General features: G+C 41.1%; 1 protein-coding gene across 6 annotated transcripts in view; it reads left to right on the top strand.

Annotated features, from left to right (window-relative positions):
• Positions 1-25,726, top strand: part of LOC307178166 (uncharacterized protein) — a gene marked incomplete at its 5' end in the record, with an annotated part of 94,186 nt that overhangs the window by 29,961 nt on the left and 38,499 nt on the right. For 2 of the 6 annotated variants that reach the window (XR_013825139.1, XM_079905976.1), the window contains one exon: positions 3,735-4,016. The exons of the other annotated variants lie outside the window; for them this stretch is intronic. Of the gene's footprint in view, positions 1-3,734; positions 4,017-25,726 lie in introns of those variants that run through there. 6 annotated transcript variants of the gene reach the window in all.

The raw sequence follows: 25,726 nt of genomic DNA, 5'->3' as shown, positions 1-25,726 counted from the left end.
GGAGAGAGGGGATGAGTTTTACCTGGGAGAGTCAGAAAAGGTTGTATGGGCTTCCCTGGTGGCGCAGTGGTTGAGAGTCCGCCTGCCGATGCAGGAGACGTGGGTTCGTGCCCCGGTCCCGAAAGATCCCACATGCCGCGGAGCGGCTGGGCCCGTGAGCCATGGCCGCTGAGCCTGCGCTTCCAGAGCCTGTGCTCCGCAACGGGAGAGGCCGCGACAGTGAGAGGCCCGCGTACCGCAAAAAAAAAAAAAAAAAGGTTGTAATGGATGAGGTGAAGCTTGAGCAGATTTTGGAAAATGATGTTGAATGCTTGCCAGGTGCAAATGGGGTGTGAGTTGGGCCTGGGGAATGAAAGAGCATCCCCTGTCCGAGCAGCAACAGTCAGTAAGGACTGTGACATAACCAGTTTCACAGTGTTCCACTACAACTCAGAAGGGGCTTAGGCTTCCTGTTTTCCAGAGAAATAAAAATGAGGTCTAAACACTTTGGCTAGTGATGCCCCTGTGCCAGTTATTCAGGCAGCTTCAAAATTTCAATATACACTTTGTTGTACAACAGAAACTAACACAACATTGTAAAGCCATTATACTACAGTAAAGATATATAAAAAAAAATTTTCAGTGTAGGAGGGGCACAGGGAGATAATCTAATTGGAAGGTGGGTGACTTATCAAAGCTACCTTTGCATGATAAACACATTAGTTTTATTAGTTTTACTTAGTTTGCCTGTTAGAGACTAATAAAGATAGCAATGTTGTCTAAAGATGCCTTCACTGGCAGTTCACATAAAATGGAGAAAATGTCAATTGCATATTTCAAAGAACAAGCACACCCAGGGGTGGCTTGAAGGGGCAGTGATGGAGACTATGAAAAGGGGCAAACCCTCCTCCTGGCCTGTCACCCATTCACATTCCTAGTGATTGAGTGTTGTTTCTGTTCCAGACACTGTGCTAAGTGATTACATGCATTATATCTCATTATCTCCAATTTATAGATGCAGGCAGTGAGATTTAGAGAGGTTAAATACATTGCCCTACTCAAACAGCTAGTGATTTCATTTTAATGATAATCTAAAAAACTATAATAAATGCATGAACTAGAATTCTGCACTGTCCAACACAGTAGCCGCTAGCCACATACGGCTTTTTAAATGGAAATTCATTAAAAATTCTGTTCCTGGGTTACTCTAGTCCCCTTTGCTGAATAGCCACATGTGGCCAGGGGCTACCATATTGGACAGGGCAGATATAGAACATTTTCACTAAGAATAAGATAAATACTTTATCACTGAGTACAGCCTCATGATTTTGTTCTTGTTTGCTTTGTGTTTGTGATCATATTGACACGATCTAGCATTCTCCAATTGGCCCCGGGCAAATAAGAAAAGACTAGAGCTGGCCTTAGTATGTGAATGATACACTACCACTGTATTAATGAAGGTAACCTAATAGTTCAAATAAAGAAAAATTGAGAGATCACTTTATAAATGCACCAACATCAAAAGAGCCTGCCCTGTGGCAATCAGTAGCATGTTTACTTTGTAATCAGTTATGTAGTTGCAGCAAAATAACATTATTCATCTCATTAAATTAGTATTGTCAATTTAAATATCATTGGCTCCATAGTTTTATTTAAATTTAGTCTGAAAAAAAAAGCCTTTGGTTTATAAGAACTATAACTATTAGGAGTTTGCACCTAGTTTTATTTGTGTACATTTTAAGATAACATTATACTAAGGATAATTTAAGTAAATGTAAGGATCCCTGGAGAATTTTCATTCCTCTTAGAAGAGTTCGTTATATTACCCAAGATTGAGAAACACTATGAAAGCCTTTAGGGTGAAGGAACCTGAACACTTTACCTGTAACACACAGTCCCAGGCCCACGGAGCTGTGTGATTGTCAGTATCCTATCAAATCCAGATGAACTAGAGCCCTCTTGGCACCAGTATGCCATAATTCTACCCAGGGATATATTAGGCTATAACTGCAGCAGCTGGCAAAACTTCACACTGATGAAGCATTTTACTCCACGATTTTCTAATCACTCCCCTGTTTTAGAATCCCGTTAGTAAAACTTGATTTACACTCTTCATAAATACCAAAATTTCCACCACCACCACCCCTTCCTAGCTCTTAATATGCAGAAGATGTTTGTAGTGAGGAAGACCACAAAGCAAGACTTCCACTTCTCATTTTCTGGCTCATGAATATTTTTTTCCCTGTCTTAATCAGACCAACTATTCTCAGGCATCTCACTGATGGGAAATAGGACTCAAGAGCGTCATTTTCATATTACCACTTCCCAATGTTTTACTGAAAGATTTCGTGTCTTCTCACTTAATCCTTGGCCTCCAGCTTTCCCCTTGAAATCTGCAGATGAATTTCACACTGTCTGAGGCAAACACTGCTTTTCTTGCCATAAATGAGAAACAGGCGTTATCTAGGCCGAGCTATCTCACTGGGTGCACCCCAGGGCTACGGTCAGCTCAAGCTGGTCTTTTCACTGTGATTGCAATAGTCAGAGAAGCCCATTCAGGCAACTTCTTCATCACTGGGGAAGTAAACTATTCTTTTTAGTAGTATTGTATATTACATTGAGACCCCTTATTTATGTTGTTGCACTGTTTATGTATCCCCAGAACCTTGACTGAATTTCTTACCTCTCATTTCTGAAAAATGCTTGGTAAATATTCCCACTATTTTCTGCAAAGTGAGAAAAGAAGACACAGCTTCTTATGTAAGTGGCAAATAAGCTCCCCAAACCCATGAACCAGAAGGATACTTCAAAGCGCTGCTTACCACCTTTGAATATACCCCAAAGACATGCAAACTAACACTGAGAAGAGTTTTAAAAATCCACTCCCCTCCCCTTGGGAAGGTGTTTCTGGTTGTTAAGTAAGTAAAGCCATCTTGTCCTCAGATTTTTGCAAGTGTAGTTAATTATAATTGTTGACGTTCAATTATGCTAAGCTAATGATAGTCGTCACCATTTATTTGGTTCTTACTCTGTACCAGATACTCTGCCAAGCTATTTACATATATTATCTTATTTATTCCTTACTTAGTGAAGGTAAGTAGTATTACCTCTATTTTATAGATTTAAAAAACCAAACAAGAAACGGGGAAGTTAGATATTAGTCTGAGGTCACATAGGTACTAAATGTTGGCATCAAGATTTGAATTCAGAACTTCCTGAAATCCCAAGCCCACACTCTTTTTTTTTTTTATCTTAAAACAATACACATTTATTAGCTTTCTGTGGGTTAGAAGTCTGGCATGGAGTGGCTGGGTTTTCTGGTCAGAGTCTCACAAGGTTACAATCAAAGTGTTGGCAGTTGCATTCTCATCTGGAACTTGGGGTCCTCTCTGAAGCTTCAGAGGTGTTGCCAAGCCCACACTCTTAGCGTCACAAACAATAATACAATATAATAAGGCTTTATGTAATAATGAGCCATATTTGAGTTAATTTGTTGTTACTCCTCAACCGAAGCATTCTGATTTCCAATATTTACTTCCCATTTTCGGGAAAATGTCAAAATAAGTTTCACTACAGTCAGTTGCAGATCATTCTTAAGGGTATCTCAGGGTATTGGCAACTCAAATACCCTTCACAAAGTACCTTTTTTTTTCCTGCTCAGTTCACGAGGTTTGGCCCCAAATCCCCAAAGCACTTTCATCTGTAGTCAGAGAGCCCTTTTATGAAGAGAATTGATTCCCCTTTTCATTCCTAAGGTGAGCTCTCAACAGTGCTCTGCAATCAGGACTTCACTTCTCCAAGTGGGGGTCGCCTTTGCGGGAGAGTTCAGCTACCAACAGCTGGGCATCCACGGGACAGGAGCAGAATAATGAATTGCCTACTTGAAGATTCAAGGGGAATTTTGAGGGCGTGGATTTTTTCCAGGTTCTTGGTAAGCAACCTAATTTCAGTTAATAAAAAATTACTGATCTTTAGAAAAACACAAACAAGGTTTAAATTCAGGTTACTTTTCGAAGATCTTAGTATTTATTTTAAGTATTATTAGGTAAGCTTTGATAATTAACTCTATAAACCCTAAACTAGCCTGTTTGTTGTAAAATCAGCTAGACCCTCCCCCCCACCCTGCCCCCAACTTCAGGCTTAGGGGCAGACTCAGAAAGCCTACCTACTCCTTATTATTTCTTGCCCCTTATCAGTTTATTTAGGGGAAAATGTATCCCAAAGAGAACAGTAACAGTCTGGCAGGTACTGACTAGATAGTTATCTCCTATGCTATAAAACCTCTTCCATAAAATTTATCTATTGTGGAATTTGTGATGTTTGTTATGAACTTGTCCAAAGTTTGTATTTGCACCCTGAATTGAAAGGATTTGCTAGGCAAATAAATAATGTCTACATAATTGTAACTTGTAAAGAAAAGATCTTAAACTGAAGGGAAATAAACATGTCTTTTGCTATGAACTGTATTGTGTTTCCCCAAAATTTGTATGTTGAAGCTCTAACGCCCAGCGTGACGTATTTGGAAGTAGGGCCTTTAAGAGATAATTAGGTTTAGGTGAGGTCATGAGGGTGGGATCCATGAAGGGATTAATGGGCGCCAGAGCACTTGCGTGCTCTCACTCTGCCTTGAGCACCCAGCTAGACGGGGTCGTCTGCAAACCAGGAAGAGAACCTGACCATGTTGGCTCCCTGATTTTGGACTTGCAGCCTCCAGAACCGTGAGAAAATTAATTTCTGTTGGTTAAGCCGCCCAGTTTATGGTGTTTTGTTTTGGTAGCCTGAGCTGATAAATACATCAGTCATTACTTTAGAAGCACCTATTTGCATGCAAAGATAATCATTTTACAGTTACCATTTGTGTGTACGTTCATTAGAGGAGAGATAGGACCTCTCCATGGCAACGCTTTTATGATACTCTTTAACTTGGAAGTGATAAAAGTGCCCTTTAAAAAATAGCATAGGGCAGCTTTTTCAGTAGTTTGGACAGAGTTGTAGCCAGCTAGTCAGAATTTGTGAAGTTTTATTCTTTTGCCCCAAAACTCTAAAGCAGTTGTTATGTATCATAACACATGTTATAGCCTATAAGACACATGGGCATATTTCTCACAGCAGAATGGTGTGTTTTATTGCAAGAACATTAAAGTGGAATGGATTTATGTGGATAATCGTTGAAGTTGGGTATCGAGTACGTGGGGTTCATTGTACTATTCTCTCTACCTTTGTGGATGTTTCAAAATATTGATGATACAGAGTTTTAAATGAATATACACATATGAGCTAATGGGTGGACAGATTCACTTTGCAAGATGTGTGGTTGCTTAGTTGTGTGTTGGTCCATAACCATTTTAAAAAATGGAAAAAAACAACCTCCTGGTTTCTTCTTAAAAAGTGCAAACTGTGCCAGCTGATTTGAATGAGAGGGAATGGTTTTCCGCTTTATTTTCACAGCTGTCTTATCAGTTTCCTAAACTCAATTAGGGTGGAGCACAGGAATTTCACTATGGGGGGACTAAGGGCTTTGTTGTTGTGGTTTGAAGATAATGTTATCTTCCCAGACTAACCTCTTGGAGTGAAGACATTTCCCCAGAGGGGAAAAAAGTAGGGCCTTAAAGATGTCTTCATAGAGTTTGCAGAGTGGTTGAAGCTTAACAGTCTATGGAGAACTCTGTCAGCCTCGTGGGAAAATGATTTGGTATTCAATTGTTTTCACTTGGGCACTTTCCCAGACTAGATAAAGCCTCCCCATTCCCTCCTACCCCTCCTCCACCCTAAAATGCCCTGAACCCTAGGTGTGGCAGGCTTGCTTTTGTTCAGGATGAAGTAGGGCAAGAGCTATCAGGTAAATAAGGAAAGTACCCTTTCAGTTTCTTGCCTGCTGACGGCATGCCTGTGTTCCCTTGGCTATAGTGTGGAAATGAGAATTTCCACAGTTTTAAAGGGAGTGTCTGTTACTGTTCATTATGAGCTGAATCATTATTTAGGTTCCTGACCTCTTTACACGATCTGGATTTTCATGCCTGTGAGATATGAATTGAGCCGAGGACTTTATGAGAAGCAGAAGGATTTTTTTTTTTTTTTGCAGAGTTTTCATTTTACTCATAACCTAGTTTTAGACTGGAGATGTGGGTGGTGAGTATCCAGGCCCTTCATAAGGCATTACACAATCTATTCGAGTTATACAGAGTGGATAGAAAAGTGCCTATAACCCACTTATTTAAAAGTGTTTCATAATATAGACTTGAAAACCTTAGAAAATTCTTCAGGGCATGGAATTCTTGACACTGTTTCTTGATGGAAGAAAAGAATTCTCAATTAAATACTCGCTGCTCCTATAGTTCACAGGGTAGAAGGGGAAAGGAGGGTAAGTGTGACAGACGGCAGGAGGAATGCTTTGCCCTTGGGACTTGTTAACCACTTATTGGTTCAAAGGTTTGAACCCCAAACCTAGAAAAGATTCCCATATTTGGGGGATTGCAGTTAGTATATCATAACAGATTTTCATCAGAAATTTTCATTGAGTGATAGAAATAATTAATGCAATGTGAAACTTAATTTGGAAGTGCCTTATCCCCCCCTTAAAAAAAAAAACTAAAAACTAAAAAACTAAAAAAAACAAATATTCATTAAGATGAAAGCATATATTAAGATCTTCTCTTTTCCTTTGTCTCTCCAGAATTTTTAAGGGAAAGTTATTTTCTGTGCTTTCATCATCATGAATCACATTTTGAGAGCTCATAAGTTATGTAGCAATGTCATTAGACAATTGGGAAAATTATGTAGCAATTTATGAGTCATAATGGTCCTAGATTTCAAGGATCTTATCTTTCGCTAATTTATTAAATATTTGAGCCCCTGCTATGTGCTAGGCACCATTCTAGGTGCTGGGCACGTGGCAAAACACAAGAAAGACAAGGTTCTGGTCCTCACAGAGCTTGCATTCTAATGTGGATAGACTCACACAAAGCAATGGAACACTAGGTAGTAATAAGTGCTAATATCAAATAAAACAGGACAGGGTGATAGAGAGTAGATGAGTGAATGTTTTAAATTGGGTGATGCAGGAAGGCCATTCTGAGAAGGTGACATTTGAATTGAGACCCAAATATTGGGAAGAAGCCAGCAATGAAGATCAAAGGAGTTGATAATCTAGGGAGGAGGTAAATAATGCAGAAGCTCCAAACCTTAACCTGCACGAGGAGCAGAAAGAGAGCAGGTACGGCTGGGGCTTGGAGAGGAGGGGAGGGGGGGATCTAGTCAGAGAGAGGACCAGAAACCTAACAATGCAGAGCCTTGAAAGCCAGAATTTATGCTAAACGTGATGGAATGACATCGAAGGGTTTTGAGCAGAGGAGTGATATTACCTGATCTGCCTTTTAAAACATTACTCTGGCTACCACATGGAGCATGGGTTACATAAAGTGTCTATAACAATCTCAGTAAGAGAGAATGGTGGCTTGGATGAGGATCAAGATGGAGAGAAGCAGACAGATTTTGGATGTGTCTGAGGTAGAGTAGATAGCTCTTGTTGGTGGGTTCAAGGTGGGGGAATGAGGCAATGGATGATCCTCAGACTCTCTGGGCTCCTGTTGGAGCTATTTGCCAGATAAGGAAAGCTGGGAGAGGCATAGATCAGGCTGGGGAAACAAGGGTTTGCCTTGGCAGCACGTTAATTTCGAAATTAAACATCCACATCACAGTGAAGGAGACAGCTGGTTAAGAAGGTTGGGGCTGGAAATACAAATTTGGGAGATGTCAGCATAGAGAGTAGGACAAAAGCCCGTGAAGTGGGCTGAAGAGAGAATGAAAAGGTAAGAAATGAAGACAGTAGCTACAAACAACTTTTTATAAGCTGACGCTGCAAACAGGGCATAGAGAAATACAGTTGCAGGAGCATGAGGGGCCAAGGACTATTTTCTTTAAAATAGTGACTATATACTTTTTTAAGATGAGAGTACTAAACTATGTAAGCTGATGGGAATGATGCAGGACAGAGGGAAAAATTAGTCTGAGGGGTTACCTATTCCATCTCCTCCAAGTGTAGACCCAAAGAAAGATGACAATTTGGAAAAACTAAAAGCACAGCTTACATTCGTTATGTATGTGTTGCAGACTTTGGGAGAGAAGTGGGACAGAAAGAGAAGATAAGCATTGGAGAAATGGGAATTGGGGAAGGCAAGAGAAGAAAGAAATATTTTTAAAATAGTACAGAGTTAGAAAATATATCTATGGGACCTGGGGAGGGGGGCTGAGGAATGAATGAGTTATGCTTCTACCTCCTAGAGACAATTTTTTCTAGGAGACATCAGTTCCATTGTCCACTAGAGTCTTTCTGCCCTGGAGAGGGTAGCGGTTAGGAATCGTGCTGACATAAACTCCTGGCTCCACCTCTTGCTGGAGGGGAGCAAGTTATGGAACTTATTTGTGCCTCAGTTTCCTTACCTGAAACATAGGCTCAGAAGTGCTTGCCTCGTGGGGTTAGTATGTGAATTAAATGAGACCATTCTTGTAAGGCACACGGCAAACAGCCTTCTTCTAGGCACCTTAGAGCCTTTGGGCAAATCCTGCCTTAAGTTCTTTGAGGCCAGGGAACATGTCTTATCTTTTAATTTTCCATGGCATCTAACATATAGCCCTAAGTATAAGTGAATTTTGAATGCTTGCCTTTTTTTCCCCTCCTTTTCTTTCCCTCTCCTTCTGCTGTGCGAAACCCCATCTCGTGCTGCTCGCCACCTTACCTCGTATCTCTTTACACTTGCATTTTTGATCTATAGAGTGTTCTGTCGGATGTAGAATCACAGAAAACATGAGGTGGGACTTTAGCTTTATTCTGTGTTCCCTCCCAGAACAAGAAGGATTTTAAGTTGAACACCTTGATTTAAAAATGAAAGTTTAAAAAAAAAAAGAAATTTTATACCACCACTGAATTTATCTTTTGTTGCAGAGTTCATACGTAATTTCTCTTCTTGATCTAGTTGATTAGCTCCACAAAGATTGGTTTGTACTTATCGTTGTTTTTCTTTTTTTTGAGATAGTATGTTTTTTCTTTTTTAAAAAATTTTTATTTTATATTGGACTGTAGTTGATTTTTTTTTTTAAGAATTTGATTTTTTAAATTTTTTTTTTTTACTTTTGGCTGCATTGGGTCTTCGTTGCTGCGTGCGGGCTTTCTCTAGTTACGGAGAGTGGGGGCTACCCTTCATTGCAGTATGCGGGCTTCTCATTGTGGTGGCTTCCCTTGTTGCGGAGCACGGGCTCTAAGGTGCACGGGCTTCAGTAGTTGTGGTGCACGGGCTCAGTAGTTGTGGCTCGCAGGCTCTAGAGCGTCGGTTCAGTAGTTGTGGCGCATGGGCTTAGTTGCTCTGCAGCATGTGGGATTTTTCCTGGACCAGGGCTTAAACCTGTGTCCCCTGTACTGGCAGGCAGATTCTTAATCACTGCACCACCAGGGAAGCCTGGACTGTAGTTGATTTACAGTGTTGTGTTAGTTTCAGGTATACAGCAAAGTGATTCAGTTATACATATATCTATTCTTTTTCAAATTCTTTTCCCATTTAGGTTATTACAGAATATTGAGCAGAGTTTCCTGTGCTATACACTAGATCCTTGTTGGTTATCTATTTTAAATATAGTAGTGTGTATATGTCAATCCCAAACTCCCAATTTATCCCTGCTCCCCACCTTTCCCCTTTGGTAACCATAAGCTTGTTTCCTATGCAGATTTTTTTCCCTTGATTGAATATGTATGAGTCCATATCAAGTTCTGCTTTCCTCCGGTTTCTGATGTGAACACATAGTAGGATCTCAAAGTTTGTTAAATGAATAATGTTTGCTTGCTTGAATAGGAAATGGATCTTTTCCTTCCTTTTCTGTTACTCTTCCCAAAGTCTTTCTCACCTACTGGGTGATTTTGGAGGATAAAATAGGTGCTTAATTACTGTTGCCTTATATAAAATTTATGAAATAAATCCTACGTATTCTACCAATTCTCATGCTGTCTGTCTCTAATAGGAGCAGAATGTAATACTACAAATGTGAGTAATAAAATCACCTATGTATAAGGGAAGCAGGGTTTATTGAGAATCCTTCTAGTTGCCATATGTGGATATTCAGTATAATATCTGTATTTTTCCACAGGAGAACATGTCCTCTTAGACTCCACTAATGAGAGGCACTTGCATGAGATCTGGTAGGGAAGAGAAAGAGAAGCCATTGTCTTCTAGAGGCAGTTATGGGCAGAAGTATAGGCAGCAGCAGATGGGATGGCTGACGTGGGATTTTTGCCTACAGCTTTTGGGTGGGTGGTCTGAGAATTTCCCGTTGCTTTTACAGGCAGCTGAGATCAATGGCAGTAGCTTCCTTGTGATCCCTGCACTTCCAGATTTCCTGAAACAGATCTTAACTGCCATCCTTCCTGCCAGTTCCCCAGAGTTGTGAAAGTCTCTAATTCCCTGTGTTAAATCCCTTCCTATTTGAAATACCTACAGTGCTGACTGTTTTCCTGATGGTACCATGACAGATAATAGGATCTAGTCCACAATCTTCCATTGGAAAGTCTAGGAGAGTAGAACTTGATATAGATGTTCCCTAAGCCCCTCAGAGCAGTAGTGATGGGACCTTTAGAATTGATGGGTCCTTGACTTTGGAATTAGGAGTTCTTCAAGTTGTCACCCAAACCTATGCTTGTGGGATCTACAGAAACAGGGTTTATGGTAAAATGAAATAATTAACACTGAGTCTATAAAACTGTATAGAACCTACTGAGACAAAAGAAGTGCAATAGAATGAATTGTCTTAGTGTTTTACTACATACATCCTATGCAGTTACATGTATCTGAAGAACACACAAGAAACAGATTACAGGGCAGAGAGCTAGGTGGCTAAGAGACAGGGGTTGGGGGAAGACTTATTTTCTACTGTATATGCTCTTGTACCTTCTGAATTTTATGCCATGTGCATATATTATCTATTCCAAAAACATACATTTATCTTTAATAGCAATAGTTGTATATTGTTTTTTATATACTGATTTTACAACCATCAGATTTTTTAAAAATCGTAAACTCTAACAACATAAAATGTTGACCGTGAAATGAAAAAACGAGAGCTTGTATCCACTGTTTATGGAAGTTTATAGAACTACTTCCTAAGGATGTCAATTCGGTAATGTCTAGTAAGATCAAAAATGCACAAACCCGATCATCATCAATTCCTCTTTTATGTACCTACCCTGGAGAAAGGCTCATACATCAGGAGAAAGGTACAAAGATGTTCATTACGGTATTGTTTATAATAGTAGAAGAACTGGAATCATAAAAATGTCCATTATTAGGAAATAAATAAATTGATATAAAAAATAAAATACCATTTTGTAGAATCTAAAATATGACACAAATGAACTTATTTACGAAACAGAAACAGACTCACAGACATAGAGAATAGACTTTTGGTTGCCAAGGCGGAGGGCGGGTGGGGAAGGGAAGGATTGGGAGTTTGGGATTAGCAGATGCAAACTATCATAAATAGGATAGATGAATAACAAGGTCCTGTTATATATCACAGGGAACTATATTCAATATCCTGTAATAAACCATAATGGAAAAGAATATGAAAAAGAATATATATGTATAACCGAATCACTTTGCTGTACACCAGAAACTAACACAACATTGTAAATCAACTATACTTAAAAAAACAAACCAAAAAACCCCCAAAGGGGCCACCCAGGCTACACAAAGTATCATAAGCTAATTAAATTGTTGTTAAAAAAAAAAAAAAACTTTGCGGGGGCTAAGGGGGAGGAGGAAGAATAAACTGGAAGATTGGGATTGACACATACACACTACTATGTATAAAATAGATAGCTAATGGGGACCTACTGTATAGTACAGGGAACTCTACTCAGTACTCTGTAATGGCCTATATGGGGAAAGAATCTAAAAAAGAGTGGATATATGTATATGTATAACGGATTCACTTTGTTGTATACCTGAAACTAACACAACATTGTAAATCAACTATGCCCCAATTAAAAAAAAAAATGCTATGGAACAATTAAATGGCCTAGCCCTATAAATGTCAACATGGATAGTTCTCAAAAGTGTATTCTTGAGAAAATAAAGGAACTGCTGAGTGACATATAGAGTATGGCAGCATTTAGGTAAATTCTAAAATACATACTAAAAGGATAAAAAGGGGGGGCTATAAGGGTTCATACCTAATTCATGAGAGCAATGGTCTCCATTAAGAGAAGAGATAGGGGTTGGGATGGAAAACAAAAGAAACTTCATTTTATTTCTTTTTTAAAAATATGAAGCAAAATGATCCAATATCCTCTTTTTTTCATTCCGGTAGTAGATATACAGTTTTATATTATCTGTACTTTTCTATGGTACTTCTCAAAATAATACTTTCTATTCCCTAATCTCCCACTCATTCCCCCACCCACTACAGTCTGGACTGTGTCCTGCACCACTCAGGATCCCAGCAGGAAACAAAGGGCACTCTCAAACTGGCTAACTTTAGGGGAGTTTAATATAAGCACTATTTACAAAGATACTGACAGGATACAGGGAAGCCAACAGAAAAGTGTGGCACCCCAGGGGCTGGTAACAGCAGGAAGCTGTCACTGTCCGGGGGCCTGCAGGAAAAGGGGAAGGAGCAAAGCCTGAGAGAGTGCTATGCGGAAAGAACCACCCAACAGGAGTAGTGGCCTTTATCAAGGAATGCAGCCAGCCTATGGTGACCCTCCTCAAGGGAACTGGAGAGAATGGGTACCTCCACTTTCCTGTCCTCCCTCCCTCTGATTTCCTGTCAATATCCTCCTTTGACCAAGCCCAGCCCGAAACCATTGGGCCAAGAAATCCACTGATGCTGCCCATACAGGTCAGCTTCCCAGGACTCAGAGCAGGGACAAACTGAAAGTATCCATAGGCTTCACCATGTCTCACAAAGTTTGCCACTGCCGGCTAAATGTCAAATCCAGGAGATGCTTCGGATGTTTTTAAACTTAGCTTCTTGGTTATAACTTACAATTGACTTTTCTCCTCCTTTATACTCCCTCCTCTAGTTTTCCAGCTAACTCAAATGGCTCCTTGCTAGTCTTGTTCACTGGAAACAAGACTGCCCCTCTCTTAAGTGTTAGAATTCTCCAGGTTTCCATTTCTGATCCTCTTTCCTCATTCAGTCACTCCCATGCATGTAACTCCCAACTCTTTGCTGATAAAGACCAAATTCTTTATTTCTAGCCAAGACCTCTCATCTCAATTCCAGACTGACTTATTGATAGCAACATGGGACTGTCTCACTGGCTTCTCAAAGTCAGCATAGCAAAGCCAAACACATCAACTTCCCCGATAAACCTGTTCCTTTCCTTATGGTTCCCACCAAGTGAATGGCCCTGCCACTACCCTGAAATCTTCCTCTAATTCCTTGCCTTCCACATACTGTCTACTTCTCTTTCCCTTGAAATGGGGACTGGTCAAAGGAGAGCTCAAGCGCAGAAATGGTGAGCTATTAACTGGATTTGTCCTGGAGAGGTGACAGAGCTGGGAAAATAAGACCAGAGCCAGGATATCCAATCTAAGTGGCTTCTCAACTGTGCTGAGCATTAGATCTTTCTGGGTACCTGGAACCCACCTAAAACCAATGAATCCAAGAATCTGGTGTTATGGACTTAGAAAGGAAAAGCACACCTCCTGTGTGTCTCCTCTATTTTTGATACTCCAGTACATCACTTCTGAAACCAGATGTGTAGGTTTTCCACACTGCAAGCAATTCTGTGACACCAACTGAGTGTCCTACAATTTAACCCAACTCTAACATTCATCAGCCTGGCAGCTCTCCAAATCCTGTCCTTTTGGGGTTTTATAGGAGGCTCATAACATAGCTATAATTAGATTATAGGTCATTGGTGCTCATCTTGCAGGAAGGGGGACCCCTTCCAGGGCCCGAGAGTGGGCTCTTGTCAAACACTCGGAAATGAATTGTCTGAGGAGACACATGTGCTGACAAAGCAGGAGACTTTATTGGGAAGGGGTGCCCAGGTGGAGAGCAGCAGGGTAAGGGAACTCAGAAGACCTGTTCTGCCACGCGGCTCCCAGTCCCAAGTTTTATGGTAATTGGGTTAATTTTCCAGGTTGTCTCTGGCCAATCATTCTGACTCAGGGTCCTTCCTGGTGTCGCATACATCTCTAAGCCAAGATGAATTCCAGTGAGAAGGATTTTGGGAGGTTGGTTAGGACATATGGACTGGTGTCTTCTCTCTCCTTTTGACCTTTCCCCGAGTTCTTCTGGTTGGTAGTAGCTTGTTAGTTCCGCATTCCTTACCAAGACCTCCTGTTGTAAGATAATTCATGCAAGTGATTACTATCAGGCCTGGCCAGGGCAGGCGGTGTTGGTCAGTGTTTCCTCTAACAACTGGACTCAATCTCCAGCGGCTCTCCCCTCCCCAGAAATGGGGGTGGGGGCCTGGGATGTGGGACTATAGGTTGCAACCCTCTAAATGTGGTTGGTTCCCCTGGCAGTCTGCCCTGTCCTTCGGAGCTTTCCAAAAATTACCTCGTTAGCATAAACTTAGTGTGGTTGAAAGGTGCTTGTCATGAATAACAAAAGACACGCATTTCACCTTTATGCTCTGAAGCTATCTCAAGAACTGAGGAGGACAAAATGAAATATTGTAACAAAAGATGCCCCTATGGTTCTTCACAAGGCTTTTAGGAACTATGTGCTAGGACGAAGACCTAATATATACTTCTTATTATAAATCACAGTATCACAGGACTGAACTGTGTCTCCCCCCACCCCCTTGCCAAATTCATATGTTGAAGCCCTAACCTGCGATGTGACTATATTTGGAGATAAAGCCTTTAAGGAGGGATTAAGGTTAAATGAGGTCACAAGAGTAGAGCCCCAGTCTGATAGGACTGGTGTCCTTATGAGAAAAAGAGATGCCAGAACTCCCTCAAGCTCTCTCCTGGTGCATGCGCAGAGGAGAGGCCAAGTGAGGACACGGCAAGAAGGGGGCCATTTGGAAACCTGGGAGAGGCTGCACCAGAAACTAACCCTGACAGCACCTTGATTTTGGACTTCGAGCCTCCAGAACCGAGTAAATTAAATTTTTGTTTAAGCCACCCAGTCTGTGGTATTTTGTTTGGCAGCCCAAGCAAACTAATACACCTGGTAGAAAGTCCAGACAGGGATCTTTCTCATAAACTCCCCGGGTGATTCTAACGTACAGCCAGGTTGGAGAAGCATTGAGCCAGACAGAAAACGAGATATCTATAAAAAGACGAACACCGTGACTAACCAGGGAAGCCAAGGAGGAGCAGCCCAGTTAAAGGAAAGCCAGCCTCCAGGATGCCTTTAACATCTCAGCACAGTTTCAGCTCGGGCTTCCACTGGCACCTCACGGTAATTAAGGGGATCCAAGTAGGGTGGCCATGCCCTTAGCAGTCATCAGCTCCTGATAATTCCACCTCCTATTTCCCAATTCTGCCTCCCTCTCTCCATCAGCACTGTCCCTTTCCTCCTATCCTCTAGTATGGGGGTTGGCAAACTATGACCCATGGGCCAAATCTGGCCAGCCAACTGTTTTTTGGGTTTTGTTTTAATTTTTTTTTTTTTTTTTTTTTTTTGCGGTACGCGGGCCTCTCACTGTTGTGGCCTCTCCCGTTGTGGAGCACAGGCTCCGGACACGCAGGCTCAGCGGCCATGGCTCACGGGCCCAGCTGCTCCGCGGCATGTGGGATCTTCCCGGACCAGGGCATGAACCCACGTCCCCTGCGTCGGCAGGTGGACTCTCAACCACTGGGCCACCAGCGAAGCCCTGTTTTAGATTTTTTTAATTTTATTGAAGTATACCTGATTAACAATGTTGTTTCTGCTGTACAGCAGTTACTCAGTTATACATGTATATATTCTTTTTCATATTCTTTACCTTATGGTTTATCACAAGATACTGAATATAGTTCCCTGTGCTATACAGTAGGACCTTGTTGTTTATCCATTCTATATATAATAGTTTGCATCTGCTAATCCCAAACTACCAGTACTTCCCTCCCCCATTCCCCCTCAGCAACCACAAGTCTGTTCCCTATGTCTGTGAGTCTGTTTCATAGATATGTTCATTTGTGTCATATTTTAGATTCCACATATAAGGGATATCATATGGTATTTGTCTTTCTCTTTCTGACTTCACTTAGTATGATAATGTCTATGTCCATCCATGTTGCTGCAAATGGCATTATTTCATTCTTTTTAATGGCTGAGTAATATTCCATTGTGTGTGTGTGTGGTATGTGTGTGTATATACACACACACATTCCACACACCACACACCATATCTTCTTTATCCATCCATCTGTTAATGGACATTTAGGTTGTTTCCATGTCTTGGCTATTGTAAATAGTGCTGCTGTTAACATAGGAGTGCATGTATCTTTTCAAATTACAGTTTTTGTCTGGGTATGTGCCCAAGAGTGGAATTGCTGGATCATATGGCAACTCTATTTTTAGTATTTTGAGGAACCTCCATACTGTCTTCCATAGTGGCTGTACCAATTTACATTCCCAACAACAGTGTAAGAGGGTTCCTTTTTCCCCACACCTGTTCCAGCATTTATTATTTGTAGACTTTTTAATGGTTGCCATTCTGACTGGTGTGAGGTGGTACCTCATTGTAGTTTTGATTTGCATTTCTCTAATAATTAGCAATGATGAGCATCTTTTCATGTGCCTATTTGCCATCTGTATGTCTTCTTTGGAGAAATGTCTATTTCAGTCTTCTGCCCGTTTTCGACTGGGGTGTATGTGTGTTTGGTTTTTTTTTGAATTGTATGAGCTGTTTGTATATTTTGAAAATCAAGCCCTTATCAGTCACATCATTTACAAATTTTCTCCTGGTTCACAGTTTGTCTTCTCATTTTGTTTACAGTTTCCTTTGTTGTGCAAAAGCTTATAAGCTTGATTAAGTCCCATTTGTTTATTTTTGCTTTTATGTCTATTGCCTTGGGAGACTGACCTAAGAAAACATTGGTATGATTTATGTCAGAGAATGTTTTGCCTATGTTCTAGGAGTTTTATGGTGTCTTATATTTAAGTCTTTAAGCCATTTTTAGTTTATTTTTGTGTATGGTGTGAGGGTGTGTTCTAACTTCATTGATTTACATGTGGCTGTCCAACTGTCCCAACACCAGTTGCTGAAGGACTGTCTTTTCTCCATTGTATATATTCTTGCCTCCTTGAGGAGATTAATTGTCCAAAGGTGTGTGGGTTTATTTCTGGGCTCTCTATTCTGTTCCATTGATCTATATGTCTGTTTTGTGCCAATACCATGCTACTGATATTTTGATTACTATAGCTTTGTAGTATTGTCTGAAGTCTGGGAAGGTTATGCCTTCTGCTTTGTACTTTTTCCTCAGGACTGCTTTGGCAATTTTGGGTCCTTTATGGTCCCATATAAACTTTAGGATTATTTGTTCTAGTTCTGTTAAAAAAAAAAAAATGTCATGGGTATTTTGATAGGGATCACATTAAACCTGTAGATTGCTTTGGGTAGTATGGCCATTTTAATAATATTCTTCCAATCCAAGAGCATGGGATATCTTTCCATGTCTTTGAATCGTCTTTAATTTCCTTTATTAATGTTTTGTAGTTTTCAGCGTATGTCTTTCACCTCCTCAGTGAGGTTTATTCCTAAGTATTTTATTTTTCTTGACGTGATTTTAAAAGGGATTGTTTGTTTACATTGCCTTTCTGATATTTCATTGTTAGTGTAAAGAAATGAAACCATTTCTGTATGTTAATCTTGTATCCTGCCACCTTGCTGAATTTGTTTATCATTCCTAGTAGTTTTTGTGTGAAGTCTTTAGGGTTTTCTATGTATACTATGTCATCTACATATAATGGCAATTTTACCTCTTCCCTACTAATTTGAATACCTTTTAATTCTTGTCCGATTGCTATGGCTAGGAGTTCCAAAACTATGTTGAAGAGAAGTGGTGAGAGTGGGCATCCTTGTCTTGTTCCAGTTTTTAGTGGGAAGTCTTTCAGCTTTTCACTGTTGAATATTATATTGGCTGTGGGTTTGTCGTAGATAGTTTTTATTATGTTGACATATGTTCCCTCTATACCCACTTTCATGAGAGTTTTTATCATGAATGGATGTTAAAATTTATCAAATGCTTTTTCTGCATCTATTGAGATGATCATGTGGTTTTTGTCTTTTCTTTTGTTGTTGTGGTGTATCATATTGATTTTGCACATGTTGAACCATCCTTATAACCCTGGGATGAATCCAACTTGGTTGTGGTTGTATGATCTTTTTTATGTGTTGTTGGATTTGGTTTGCTAATATTTTGAGAATATTTGCATCTATATTCATCAAAGATATTGGCCTGTAATTTTCTTTTTTGGCGGTGTCTTTGTCTGGTTTTGGTATCAGGGTGATGGTCAGCCACCTGTTTTCATAAAGTCTTTTTGGGGGACAGTCACACTTGTTTATGTATGGTCTATGGCTGCTTTTGCACTACAACAGAGTATTTGCAACAAAGACCATAGTAGCCTACAAAGCCTAAACTATTTACTATCTGGCCCTTTACAGAGAAGGTTTACCAACCCCTGCTTTAGTAGATGACTACACCCTAATGGTCGTTAGGCCAGAGACCAGTCATTTATATATTAGTGTCTCACTGGTCCAAAAGAATAAAAATCCTTCACAATGTGCCCAGTTTGGCATTTACTGAGCACCTACGACGTGCCAGACTCTATGGTAAGAAGTAGGGATACAACCGTGGACAAGAGACCCATATTGCCATTGCCCTTATACTCCAGCAAGAGGGAGCCCTACCAGGGAGTCCTCACTTTAGAAGGCTATGCATATTACAAATACACACAGACACAAATTTATTAAAGAATACATGTTGCTTCTGTCACTTGAGCCCTTGTGCTCAGCATTGGCAGAGCATGACCTGTAACTCTAAGCAACTACCCTTTGCAGCTCATTCAGGCCCCAGGAAGATGCTTCATTACATCCCTGGCAGTATGTCCTCAAAACTATAGCTGACTGTGTCAGGGCCACAGAGGTTTGTGTGTCGTGCCACTGCTAATGTTGGAGCAACACACTTCTTTGGCACGCAAGGAGGATTTGAGCAGTGGAAGGTCTTAAGTAAGAGACAAGACAAATATGTTCTCAAATCCTCCTTTCAGCATGAATGCAATAGATTGGTGCAGAGTGAAGTATGATTTCCCAGGGGGGCTGAGAGTCCATTTTCTTTTTAGTATTCTTCCAATTTACAGTTCTCAGGGTACTTATCAAATAGCATGATATTAACTATGTTAAATAATTTACATTATATTTGTGCATTTGTAGGTCTAGATATACTATATGAAGAGTGATACCAATTCTTTACATTGTCAACTAATAGGCATTACACACTAGAATTGAAATCCTTTATGTATATAATAAGATTTCGTTAATTTTTCACAAAATTAAATTTTAAATTTAGCTTTTTTTTTTTTTTTTTAATGTTTTGGCTGTACCACGAGGCACGTGGGATCTTAGTTCCCCGACCAGGAATCAAACCCACACCCCCTGCATTGGAAGTGCAGTGTCTTAACCACTGGACCACCAGGGAAGTTCCTGATTTTGCCTTTTTAATGCATGGTTTTGAATAACTTAGAAGAAAAATAACATATAAAATCACGTTTTCCTTATTTTTACTTTACTTTTTTTAAACATCTTTATTGGAGTATAATTGCTTTACAATGATGTGTTAGTTTCTGCTTTATAACAAAGTGAATCAGTTATACATATACATATGTTCCCGTATCTCTTCCCGTTTGCATCTCCCACCCTCCCACCCTCCCTATCCCACCCCTCTAGGTGGTCACAAAGCACCGAGCTGACCTCCCTGTGCTATGCAGCTGCTTCCCACTAGCTATCTATTTTACATTTGGTAGTGTATATATATCCATGCCACTCTCTCACTTTGTCACAGCTTACCCTTCCCCCTCCCCATATCCTCAAGTCCATTCTCTAGTAGGTCTGTGTCTTTATTCCCATCTTACCCCTAGGTTCTTCATGACATTTTTTTTCCCTTAGATTCCATATATATGTGTTAGCATACGGTATTTGTTAATTTACTTTTTTGATGTAAGTAATCCAAATTTTTTGTTACTTTTAATACAATTTTATTTTTAATCCTTTAGATTATTACAAGCAATTGAACACATATTATGTGAAAATCTAGATTATACAACGATTGGTGGTTTTGCCAAAACGAAAACAAAAATAAATTTTACAAAATAAATAATACAGTAGTTCTTAAATTTTGTGTCATTTTTGTTACTCATCTAAACATTGGTCTATCAGTGGAATACTCAGACATTCACAATAATAATTAAATTGTCTTTAATATTTTGCCAGCTTTTAATCATATCAAAATAATAGCTTGATATGTATTTTTCACCATATATGAAGGAATACTTGTCAGGGTAAGAGTATAAAGTTATTTTATTTAACGGTTTGCTAGCTTGTAGTTTATAATGCTTAAAAATTTAGACAAATGATACGCAGGACTTTATACTCTTGCCCCAGGGCCCTCTATAATGGAGAAGCAGGTCTGCAAGGCAGACCCAGTCTTTGTCCTTAAGGAGCTTACAATCTAAAGGGAGAGACTAGTAGGCCCTTGTAATTATTGTTGTGATACAACAATAGAGTGCTAGGGAAACATATACAGAGGATGGGATGTAGTCAGGGAGGACTTCCTGGAGGAAGTTATTTCTAGGCTAAGAGCTGAAGGATAATTAGATGTAACCAAGTGAAGGGAGGGAAGGATTAGAAGTGGAAAAGGGACATAAGATGAGGAGAGTTCCAGGCAGGAAGGAATCGTGCATGGCAGGGACAGCAAAGTTTTTCTATAAAGGACCAGATAGTAAATATTTGAGGCTTTGCAAGCCACAAAGTCTCTGTTGCAACGACTCACTTCCACTGTTGTATGTAATAATACGTTGTTATGTGTATTGTAGACAAAACATAAATGAATGGGTGTGGATATGTTCCAGTAGAACTTTATTTACAAAACAGGCAGCAGGCCCGCAGATCCTAGTTTGCCATCTCCTTAGTATATGGGAAGGCCCAGTGTTCAGAGAAAGCTTATTTGAGGCACTGACAGTCAATCAGTATGGCTGCTGCAGAGGGGATGACGGGGAAGCAGGGAGGGAGGAGTCTGGGGAGTTAAAAACAAAGCTGCAGAAAGTGGATGGGTGGAGTCTGGATGCAGAGACCAGAGAGGTTGCTGCCTAGGCATCCTGGACTAGGGTAGTAGTGGGCGGAGGGAGAAAAGTGAATGGTTTAGGGAGAGATTCATTGAGTGGTCATAGGGAGAGGGAGGGTCAAGGCCAACTCCCAGACAGGCAGTGGGTGGATAATGCTGGGGGGAAGTGGGAGACCTGGGGGAAGCAGATTTGAGGGGTGGGTTGGGGATAGGTGATGGGATCTATTCCCCTGAGGGCTCAGTTTAGTGCTTGCCATACACACACACACACACACGCATAATTTTTTTTGTCAGAAATGTGGCTGGCAGTTTCTATGAAAATACAATCTATAAATCCTGCGAAAATCGGAGAGAAGCTGAGCCTGTAGAGCTAAATACCTTTGTAATGACAATCCTGGGGAATAATTACTATTGACAGGTTTTTCTCTAGCCTATGAGGATTGTAGGCTTTAGTTACTTTGGTTCCCTTTATTCACAGCTAATTTAACAACAGCACAAGGACCCAGTATCTGCTAGTAACAATAGCCAACTTGGTCAGGAAAGACAGCTTCACCCAGGCAGTAAATCTGGTCAACCAGATGGATTGGCACTTGGAACATCACGTGCCTCAAGATGCAGGATTTGCTGCTGGCTTGTGTGGGGGGGGTGGCATTGCTACAGTCCCTGGCGCACAGCCAGCCTGGGGTGGTGTCCTGTGTGAAATGAGGGTGCATGGGGAGAGGTGGGTGAGGGAAACAGGCTTGCTGAGCACTCCTGACACATACTCTCACCAGGGTGGGCTAGCTGTAAGCCTTGCTCATCAGGCCAGAACAAGGGTAGCATTTTCATCACTGAAACAATTTAGAGATTCTCTGGATGTGAATTGATGGACCTGTGGCATTTGTCATCAATCAGAAGCACATGCATAGAACACCTGCCTTAGAACGAATGCTGCTGGGGCTCTTTGAGGAGCGGTGACCCAGATGACACAGTGGGAAGCAGGTGCTGTGGGATGTCTCTCAGGGCTCCAGCTGGAGTGTTGTAGGCCTCCATCATCTCACCTGGATGACGGCCTCCCTGGTTCCCCTCTTGCCCTCTTCCAATCAGGCTGCCTGAGTGACCTTTTTAAAATGTAAATTGGATCTTGTCACTCCTCTGTTTAAAAACCTTTAACGCTTTCCCATTGCATTTAGAAGACAATCCAGACTCTTCATCATGGCCTGCAAGTCTGCCCAGTGCGGCCCAGGTCTCCCTCTCCAGGGTTTCTCCCCTAGAATTCCTCCAACTCAACTACACTGGCTTTCTCTCGGTTCTTCCAATACCCCAAGGTCCTTCCCACTTTAGGGTCCTTATATTCCCTTATTCTAGAAAGTTCTTTGCACCCACTCCCACCCCTAATGTGGCTGGCTCCTTCTCATATTTCAGATATCCACTTAACAATCACACCTCAGGCCTTCCCTGGTGGTCCAGTGGTTAAGACTCCACGCTTCTACTGCAGGGGGCATGGGTTCGATCCCTGGTTGGGGAACTGAGATCCCTGCATGCCGCGTGGCAAGGCCAAAAAAAAAAAAGAAGAAGAAAAATCACACCTCAGAGGGACTTTCCCTGACCACCCAGGCCTCCCTCTCTTATTCTATCTAGCATTGCACTATGGTCTTTTTTTTTTTTAAATCATAAAACTTGCCATAATTTATAATTTTACAATGATTTATATGTTTGCTTATTTATTGTCATCTCCGCGCCCCCCACTCCCGCCCAGTAGACTGTAAGCTCCTTGGAGGCAGGCACCATAATTAATTTATTCACCACTGTATTCCCAGAGACTAGCACAGTGCCTGGCACATGCATGCTCCATAGATACTTGTGGAGAAATTAATGTCAGTAAATAAAAAGCCATTCAGTTGATCCATCAATGGATGGATCCATCCATAAGTGTATCTGTCCATGCGTGTAAATGTATAACTTCTGGTTACCTATTGCTGGATTACACACCACTGAATTTAATGGCTTAACACAACAACTTCTTATCTCATGTTCCGTGTGTTCAGTGGTCTCAACTGGGCGGTTTTTCTTGTATCTCATGTGGTTGCAGTCCAGTGGCAGCTGCTGCTGGAGTCATCTGAAGTGACAGTCAATACAGGCTGTCACCCAGGAGCAAAGCTGGGTTGTCAACTAGAATGTCTACACCTGGATTCCCCATGTGGCTTGGGCTGCTCACAGCTTGGTGGCTGGGTTCAAGAAGGAAGGTCCCAAGGGAGTGTCTCCTTTTGTCTAGGAGACCAAAGCAGAAGCTGCAAGGCTGCTTATGACCTAGCTTCAGAAGACCCACAGTGTCATTTAAGCCGTATTCTAGTAGTGGTGAGTAAGTCCCAAGGCAACCCAGATTCAAGGGAGGAAATTTTACAATGGCATAAAGGGCTGGTGCTGAGAAGTATGGTTCACTGGGGGCCATCTTGGCAGAGTAGCTGCTACGATCTCTTCTATCATGATTATGTAGGTGCCTCTGTTCCTAGTTTACTTTCCTTTGTTTATTTCTCTTAGGCCCTTGCCCTCACCTTCTGTAATTTGTGTCCTTTATTGCAAGGACACTTATTGGTAAAGGTTGAGCATCTCTTCTGCAAGTTTTCAGAGGACTGACACTAGTCCTTCAATTTCAAGTTACTCCAGGAAACTGCTGTACGTTTTGGAGGCTAACTTGCTGTGGGAGGAGCAACAGTATTTCTGCACCTCTTGGTGCGGGTGGAAGAGAGGCCGGTGCTGCTGGTTGACATCCAGGAATCTTGGTGCTCACTGTTCATCGCCAAGAGCAGTGTGCTGACCCCAGCCAGCACGCTCGACTCGACACTGAAATCACTGGCTTTGAGAGCCAAGCCCGAGGAGAAATTGAGTTTGGGATAGTTTCAAGGGTGGGAGATGCCAGCCCTGTCTCAGTTTTGCCTTGGAGCTAGTTTTTTTATCCAAATGTGAAAAACTCTGCCTCTCCACCTCTCTTGCACTCCCACACCCTCTTCTCCCCCGCCTTTTCCAAATGTCCTTCCAGCTGCTATTTTCGATTCTGGCCTCAAGGCAAATGTTTCACTGTAGCAGAATTACTGTAAAATTCCTTCCTGTGCTCCCACAGATAATGGGACAATTCCCTAGAGAACCCCGGGAGCCTACCACTTCAGAAATGGCCCAAAGGCAATCCCAAAAGGCAGATCTGAGGAAACAGAACTATTATAAAAGGTTATCATCAGAGAGTCAAACAATATGATTGTTTTTAATGGCACTGGCTGAACCTAGGTACATTTTCTTTCTCTTTTGTGTATGGTCTCTTTCAAAGCACCAAACACAACTGAGGGGCAGAAAAGAGTATTATGAAGTTTGCTAATGGGCCCATAAACATACAAACCTAGGATATAAAAAGAACTTCAGTGGACAGTGTAAAAACACTGGGCTTTTAAACAAGGAGAAAATAAACAAGGAGAAAATCTTATCCAGAAACAACTTGGAAAACTGCAGAGGGAGCAGCATCCTTGAAAACAATGAGTCATAAATCTTTTTTTCTTTTTTTTTTAACTCCTCTGATGGGCAGAGAATACAAAAAAGGGCAGCAGTGAATACTGATGATGTGTGTTTCCATTTCACTGCTATTTCAGCATGTCTGGGGAAGGCATGAGGACCATCTATGTCAAGGTTAAGAAATAATGCCTCTGAATCATCATGAGAAGGAATCCTCCAATTAAACACTTCTGGAAATTTGTGTGTTGTCTTGAAGCAGTGTCTCTGGTTGCTAATTGGTTTTTCTATCATGCTTCAGCTATTGAACTAGACACTTCACTTCAAATTCATTAGTTCAGTACTAAGACAAGTTCAGATGGACACCTTTATTGGATCCATTTTAAAGTGTAAAAACAGGTTGTTTACTGTATAAGAGAAAAGATAAAAGTCCTTCCTAAGCAAGTCAGAATGTAATTTACAAAAGTTACAAAAATTGATGACAGCCAAGTGTTTCCTGCAGGACTCTCCCAGGAGACAGACAAGTAGAAAGGTTAAAGACATATGAGGACAAATGTATAGGTGTTGAGTAGATTTGGCCTCAGTTCCTCATCCCTCACTCTCTCCATGCCCCTTGCCATGGGATTTTGCAGATCCTCCCCAAGAGAGGAAGAGATTTTCCTACCCTTTGAGTTTTGTCATCTAATTTACTTGGGCCAAAGGAATATTCACATAGATGGTACAAATAGAGGCTTAAAAAAGCACTTGCTCCATTGGACATGTTACTCTTCTACCTCTGCCATTGCCAAGAGAAGAATGTGCCCAGGCTGGCTGGCTGGTCCCAGGAGGGGGGATGGAAAGACACATGGAGCAGAGTTGCCCTGCTAAACTCAGCCTGCAAGAGAGCCCCTAGCTGACTGCCCATGAATGAGCAAGCCCAGTCTAGATCAGCCAACCCCAACCAATCCCTAGATGCATGAACTGTAATAATAAAGGATTATTATTACTATGGTCGGTTA

The sequence above is a fragment of the Stenella coeruleoalba genome (genome assembly GCF_951394435.1).
Source record: "Stenella coeruleoalba genome assembly, chromosome: 19".
Taxonomy (NCBI): Eukaryota; Metazoa; Chordata; class Mammalia; order Artiodactyla; family Delphinidae; genus Stenella; species Stenella coeruleoalba.
Note: the sequence above shows the minus strand (reverse complement) of the source record. Positions and strands in the feature narration are given on the sequence as shown.